Genomic DNA, 7341 nt, shown 5'->3' on the forward strand with positions numbered 1-7341 from the left:
CCCGTTTCCCCATTATCCCCTACAAAATAAGTGTGTCAACGATGTCTAGTTATTTCATATCTAAGAATAATAGGTGATGCCAAAATCGTTATTTTCTTTTTATAACTTGTTAGCTCAAGGACTGCATCAGATGCTACTGTCGGTAGCTATTAAAGTGTTAAACTGGATGTAGGAAATTGCACTCAGTTTGTTGTTACTCTCAGAGCTGTTCCGCAATAAACGCAGCCACTTACACGACACCTAGGAAAATGCTTCCTTCTTCTTTAATGTACTAATGTTATGACTTGTTCTACTAATGGTATGGTTTGTTAGGATCAAATCAGTTTTCGATGTACTATAATCTGCACACCGCACAATCTTCTTCACTATCTCACAAACTGTGTAATAGATGAAATATGAGACGACCTGCTGATGATGAAAGTGGAAGAAATTTATTATGATCATACAATGCAGGCTTTCACGGATGTTATTTATGTTATTGGTGGTAGTTAATCCCCGGACTTAAACGTGTTTAGGTGCTCGAAACCGCTAAACTGTTTATGAGTAACCTGATAACGGTCGATTTGTGACGTCATCTGAAAAGAAGGACTTAAATGTTTTACGTCCGATCGACGACAAGGTCGTTAGAGAAGGAGAGCAAACTAGAGTGGGAAAGGAAGTTGGCCGTGTGCTTTTCAAAGGAAGTAGTTCGTAATTTTTTTTTAATTTATTGCCTGTAGGAACGTGTCTATACAGTTATATATTTTGGAATTTGGTAAAAGCGATTTAGGTAACCAAGAAACATCTAAATCCAGATGCCCGGACGGGGATTTGAACAAACGTACTCGCAAGTATGAGTTCGGAGTTTTAACAATGCAACACGTACCTTGATTTCCGGATGGGAATATAGAAATTGTTGCAAAGTTAGTCAATAATTCAAAGCTAAATAAAAAGCCTAATTTTTACCCTTAATATTTATTGGTTTGTTACCTTTACATTTACGTACTGTTTATTTTGCACTGAGGACGACGGTTAAAATCCTCTGTGTTCCACCCAGATTTTGGTTTTCCGTGATTTCCCTAAATCGTTCCAGGCAAATACGAAATGGTCCCTCTGAAGCGGGCACGGCCGATTTCCGTCCACATTCTTTCGTAATCCGAGCTTGTGCCCTAGACGGGAAGTAAAACTCCAATCTTCCTTCCTTCCTTCTTTCCCTCCTCCTTTACATTATGTACTTTCAATTATGCTGCAACTGCATTGTCAAAGATGAAAGTTTAAGCACGCTCTCCACGTGCAATAACTTTTTTCAAAAGGATCACCAGCAAACACTCCTCCTGACGACGATAGTCATTTTGTTTGATGGGTTTGTAAGCCGAAAACCATTCAAAGAAACGAATTAATGCTGTTGAGGTTCGCTGGGTACTTTGGGTGCACAAAAACACACTTCTTACCTCTGCACTACCTTGGTCGGTGGCGTCATCCGACCGCTGCCAAAGTTTGCGAAGACACGCCTACGTGTTTCCTTGAGCTTGTACCGCAGAAGAGTTGTAACTGTTACGGGCCAGAACGTATTTTCTAATAAAATTTTCATTGTCGGTGAATCCAAATTCGATGGTTCTCTAGTGCCAGTGCATACTGACACTGTCGATTTATCCGTGTGGCTCACTTCTTGTCACTGCAGATTAAGGTGCAATGTTCTTTACATCAGGAATAATTTTGTCTTACTTGTAATACATCTTTTTCAGTTTCGTTGCCTACCCCTTCCCCCAAATCCCCTCCATCCCCATCCCTGCCCTCCCTCCCCTTCCTTCGCCCCCCCCTTCCTTATAATAAACTATTTCGTTTCCCATCATTTAATTTTCCTTTATGTACATCTACATATGTACAATACACTGAGGTAACAAAAGTCATGGCGTGCCTCCTAATATCGTGTCTGATCTCCTTTTTTGTCCATTGTAATGCCATCCCGGTGTATCATGTAGTCAACAAGTCGTTGGAAGTCCCTCGCAGAAATACTAAACCATGCTGCTTCTATAGGCCTAAGTAACTGCGAAAGCGTAGTCGGGGCACCATTTTATGCAGGAACCGACCTCTCGATTATGTCCTCCGAATGTTATAAAGGATTCGTATCAGGCGATCTGGGTGGCCAAATCATTCGCTCGAATTGTCCAGAATGTTCTTCAGATCAATCGCGAAAATTCCATCGTTGTTTGAGAATATGAAGTTCATGAATGGCAGTAAATGATCTCTAAGTAGCTGAACATAACAATTTCCAGTCAATGGTCGGTTCAACAAAGGATCCAGTCCACTCCATGTGCACACAACCCACAGCATTATGGATCCACCATCAGCTTTCACAGTACCTTGTTGACATCTTAGGTCCTTTGCTTCGCGGGGCTGTTCCATACTCAAACCCTACCATCAAGTCTTACCAAGTGCAACATCAGGAACAAGATGATTCCCTAAATCTTCTACATTGTTTTCAACTGTTAAATCAACGTTTATCGGGAATAACAAGCGCAGTGCTATTAAATACCCTGTCGCTAGAGGCATGAAAGGCAGGTGTACACAGAACTTCTCGTGCCACGTGTGAATGTGTGGGACTGCTCTTGACTTCCACTACTCCAAAAGTGACCGTCCCTTATCTGGATTTCCCGTCAACAGATACATGTATACTTCATCGATAATTTCGTCCTCTTCTGCCCACAATGGAAAGAAGGAAAGACACTCGTTGCACGTTTTGAAGGCGTCCGTGCTGAGGGTTCGTCCTCTGCATGACATTCTGGAAATACTAGAACATTTCCATACGGAGAATAAATATGTTACTTCACGTAGTTGCTGACATATTTGCTGCATTGTTCGCAGGAATTTACGTCTTTTCACTACCATACGATCAACCCTTCGGGACGTCATTACTGATAAAATGTTTACTTAGATGACCTGCATAACACTGTCTTTACGTAGAAAGTCTGCAGCATGAACTTCCTCTCTCTCAGTTATCGACAGCTGCTTCAGATGACGAGCCTTTGGTACCAGAAATAATGCAACGAAATGCACTGACCTTATTTCCATTTTCTCGCTTAAGAGATTCTGAGGGCGAGCTTTCAGCAGCGATATTTCCTGTAAATGCTTGTCCGTATTGAAGCACACTGTATTTTTAAATATGATTTCTTGTCCACTCCTTGGTGTTTAAAAGGTTTAAACAAAAATTTAAATTTTATTTGTTTCGAAATGCATCGTTTTACGGGCATGGGACTACTTACCGCGCTGTCCGCCTCATTGTCAGCACGGTTTTGGTGTAGTTGGTACACCTGTGGCACAAAGTACTGCTACATAGGACCACTGTCAGATTCCATAGCCTTGGTAGCCTCTTCAAATACTTCGATAAGCTGAATTAATTTGTCAGCTAACTGGTAATCCCAGTTCCCAAGCAAGTGTATTTTTCTGAATACATGTAAAACTTCAGCAACTTGTTAATGCTGCATGAACACGGATTTCAATGTGACAAACAAAGTATTCGAGCGAGTGTCGACGTGCTGCTTTACTGTGAACACCAACCGCGAATCTTTCACATGGTCGACCCTTTTTAAATAAGTTAGGCATTTCTCCTTACTTCCAAGGATGCGTAAACAATAGGAGAATATTCGTACTACCATTATGCTCAAGGGTGTGTCGTAGAACAGCGCTAAGGGAGCAATTGTTGCACGGAACGCACCCCAGCAGTTGGCTCGTAAATGTCTCTAACTTGTCATGATAGTTCCAGTCTCCACCCGTATATTTGTAGCAGTTGTCTCCACATTTGACGAGAATTCTGCAAGAAATAGGGCCACTTTTTCCGCTGCAACTCTCGCTAGACTGAATGCATAGTAAGAGCCATTGAGTGTACGTGTCTGCCCACATTCACTTGCGAACGCGCCACCCTCCATATCCTGCAGCACATGGAGGACCATAGCTACACGGTATTCACCTCCTACTTCTTTTACATTACGAGAAGTTGTTGATGGGTGAGGAAGCACGTCTTTTGCGCTAGCAGTGTCTGTACAAGATCTTGAAAGCCTTCTCCTGTAACTGTGCTGAACAGCTATAAATCTCTTGCACACACTGGTACAAACTTTTCCAGAAAAATGAATTCTGTTGTCACAGCAAAGTTTTTACTGTCATTGGCCTAATAGCAGACGCTTTGTAGTTGTTCAAGTGTCGCAACTGGGTACTGGTACCGTGGTCACGAAAGCCATTAGTACAGCCATTACACTCTGCCAAACCTACAGATCTATTCTGATTATCTACAAATAGCATAAAATTTTGCAGTACCATTTATCTTTTCATTTCTTCAGAAGACAGTAGGATTCCATCCTCCGGTTTCAGGGAAACCTTATTTCTCTTTCATGCATTTTCTAAACTAGGACGTTGGATGGACCTTTGCTGTTCTAAATGTATTTCTGGCATCATACCTACATCTAAATGACTACTCTACAATTCTCTAACGGCGCGCAGGAAAAACGAAGACTTAAATTTTTTCATGCGAACTCTGATTCTTCTTATTCTATTATGATGATTCTTTCTCGCTATGCAGAGGGGCACCAACAAAACATTTTAACAATCGGAGCAGAAATTTGGTAATTGAAATTTAATGAGAAGCTACTGAAGTAATAAAAAGTACCTTTGCGTTAATCATTGATACCCCAATTCGTGTATCATACCCGTGGCACGCTCTCCACAGCTTCGTGACAGTACAAAAAAAGCTGAACTTCTTTGAACCTTTTCGATGTCTACCTTCAGTCCCATCTGATGGGGATCTCACACCCTCTGCAATACCCCAGAGGAGAGCGGACAAGCGTAGAGCAAGCAGTCTCTTTAGTATCACAGTCCTTGGTTTACTTTCCCCACAACGTTATCTATGTGATCTTTCCATATTAAGTTTCTCGTAATTGTAATGCCTAAGTATTTAGCTGAATAGGCAGACTTTAGATTTGTGTGATATCGTGTAACCGATATTTACTGGATTCCTTTTAGTACTCACGTGGATCGCTTCACATTTTTCATTATTTAGAGCAAAAGTGGTTTGGATCTGAAGACTTTGCGAGACGGTTAAGGACAGTATCATTTGCAAACAATCTGAAATAGCTACTCGGTTATCTCATGTATCGTTTATGTACATCAAGAACAGCACTGGGCTTATAGCATATCCTTGGGGAGTGACAGATATTATTTTTGTTTTAGTCGATTTTCCGTCAGTTAGTACGAACCATAGTCTTTCTGATAGGAAATCACGAATCCAGTCGCAGAATTGAGATAATACTCCATAGGAATGCAATATGATAAGAAGTCGCTTGTGAGCAAAGGTTCCAAAAACTTCTGTAAATATGGAATCAATCTGAGATCCCCTATCGATGGCACTGATTACTTCATGTGAACAAACAGCTAGTTCTGTTTTAAAAACAATATTTTCTGAATCCGTATTGTCTATTTGTGAATAATAAATCGCTTTGTTCGAGGTAATCCATAATGTTCAAACACAGTAAATGTCCCAAAACTATACTGTAGATCGACTTTAGTGATTCATCGGATTGGTCCTATTTCCTTTCTTGTGTTCTCGTGTGGGCCGTGCAATTTTCGAATCTTAAGGTAGTACCCTTCTTCGAGAGAATGGTTGTGTATGATTCCTAAGTATGAAACTGTTGTATCAGCTTACCGTGAAAGGAATATAACTTCTATCTGCACCAGCAAACTTGCTTTTATTAAGTGATTTAAGTTACTTCACTACTCCGAGGATGTCTACTTCTTTGTTATTCATTTGCCAGTTGTTCTAGATTCGTGTTCTGGATATTTCTTCGTCTTCTTTGATGAAGGAATTTCGGAAAACCATGTTTAGTAACTCTACTTTACCGGCACTGTCATCAGTGGCATTACCACTGTTATCGCGCAGAGGAGGTATTTATCGCCTCTTGCTGGTGGTGTACTTTGCATACGATTAAAATGTCTTCGTTTTCTGCCAGATTTCGAGACAGGTTTTTGTTGTAGAAATTATTAAAAGCATCTTGCATTGAAGTTCGAGCTAAATTTCGAGCATCAGCGGACTAGGTCACGTGCAAGAAGCTCGAGAGTTTTTCTATGGTTCTGAAGTGACAGCAAGTTCTAGTTACTTCCAGTATGGGGAAGGAATGGACCACTGACAACATTCAAACACTTATAAACTAGTACGTCGTAAGACATTTTTATGGCAAGAGACCGAAGAAAATTACACGAACAAGAATTAAAAAAAAAAAAAAAAAAAAAAAAAAAAGAGTGTACGAGGAGGTGGTTGTAACATTTATAGACGATATTTCAACTATGGACCAAAGTGTAGCAAAAACTTTGTTACAAAATAAGACATCAAATTTCAGAAAAGAGCTCAGAAAGGGTGGGGGCTTTAGAAAGAATCCGAAAAAGGAAAGGATGAATTGTATAAACCTATGAAAAGCTGCTTATACTATGTTAATTATTGATTACGTTTTGTGTGTTACTTTCATTACTGTATATTACAAGTTATTTGTGTTTACAGAGGATCAAGAACGCTCTCTTTCTAGCATATCAAACCTTCAGATTCTCGTAGAAGTGCAGAAGATTCTGAAATCAAGTCTGCTCGTTTGTAGCCAGCCATTCCCGCCTTCTCTGTGCTGTCTGTTTCCCTGTTGCACCGCGCCCTGTTGACGCTTCAGGCTCGGCCGGGTACCCAAGGAGCCCCGGGCTCGACAGCGCATCGCGGCTCGAACACTCTGTTACCGCTACAGCCGAGCTCGACAACCCGCGGTGCAGGAAGCAGAACGAAGCGGTCGGCCGCAGGCGGGCTCGAGTGCGTAAATGCGGCGCTCTGCACCGCTCTGTTGACAACTTTACGCAAACGCCGCTGCTCTCGGTTGTTAAGTAAAGGCGTCGGCCACTACGTTGTCCTTGGTGAGAGGTAGTGCCTGAAATTCGGTATTCTCGGTACACTCTTGACACTATGCTTCTAGGAATTTTTCACATGAAGCACCTGTGTAGAAATGACTGCTCTGCCAATGCACTCTTTTATGCCAGTGTACGCGACACTGCCCCGATTTATGTATGTGCATACCGCTTATGTTACTTCAGCGATTATTCTTATGTACACTCATTAATGTAAAATTTGTACTTGTGTTATGGTCAATCCTGATCGTTAAATGCCGGCCGCTGTGGCCGAGCGGTTCTAGGCGCTTCAGTCCGGAACCGCGCTGCTGCTGCGGTTGCAGGTTCGAATCCTGCCTCGGGCGTGTGTGTGTGTGTGTGTGTGTGTGTGTGATGTCCTTAGGTTAGTTAGGTTTAAGTAGTTCTAAGTCTAGGGGACTGATGGAAAAAATGTTCAGA

The sequence above is a fragment of the Schistocerca piceifrons genome, chromosome 2, assembly GCF_021461385.2.
Source record: "Schistocerca piceifrons isolate TAMUIC-IGC-003096 chromosome 2, iqSchPice1.1, whole genome shotgun sequence".
Classification (NCBI taxonomy): domain Eukaryota; kingdom Metazoa; phylum Arthropoda; class Insecta; order Orthoptera; family Acrididae; genus Schistocerca; species Schistocerca piceifrons.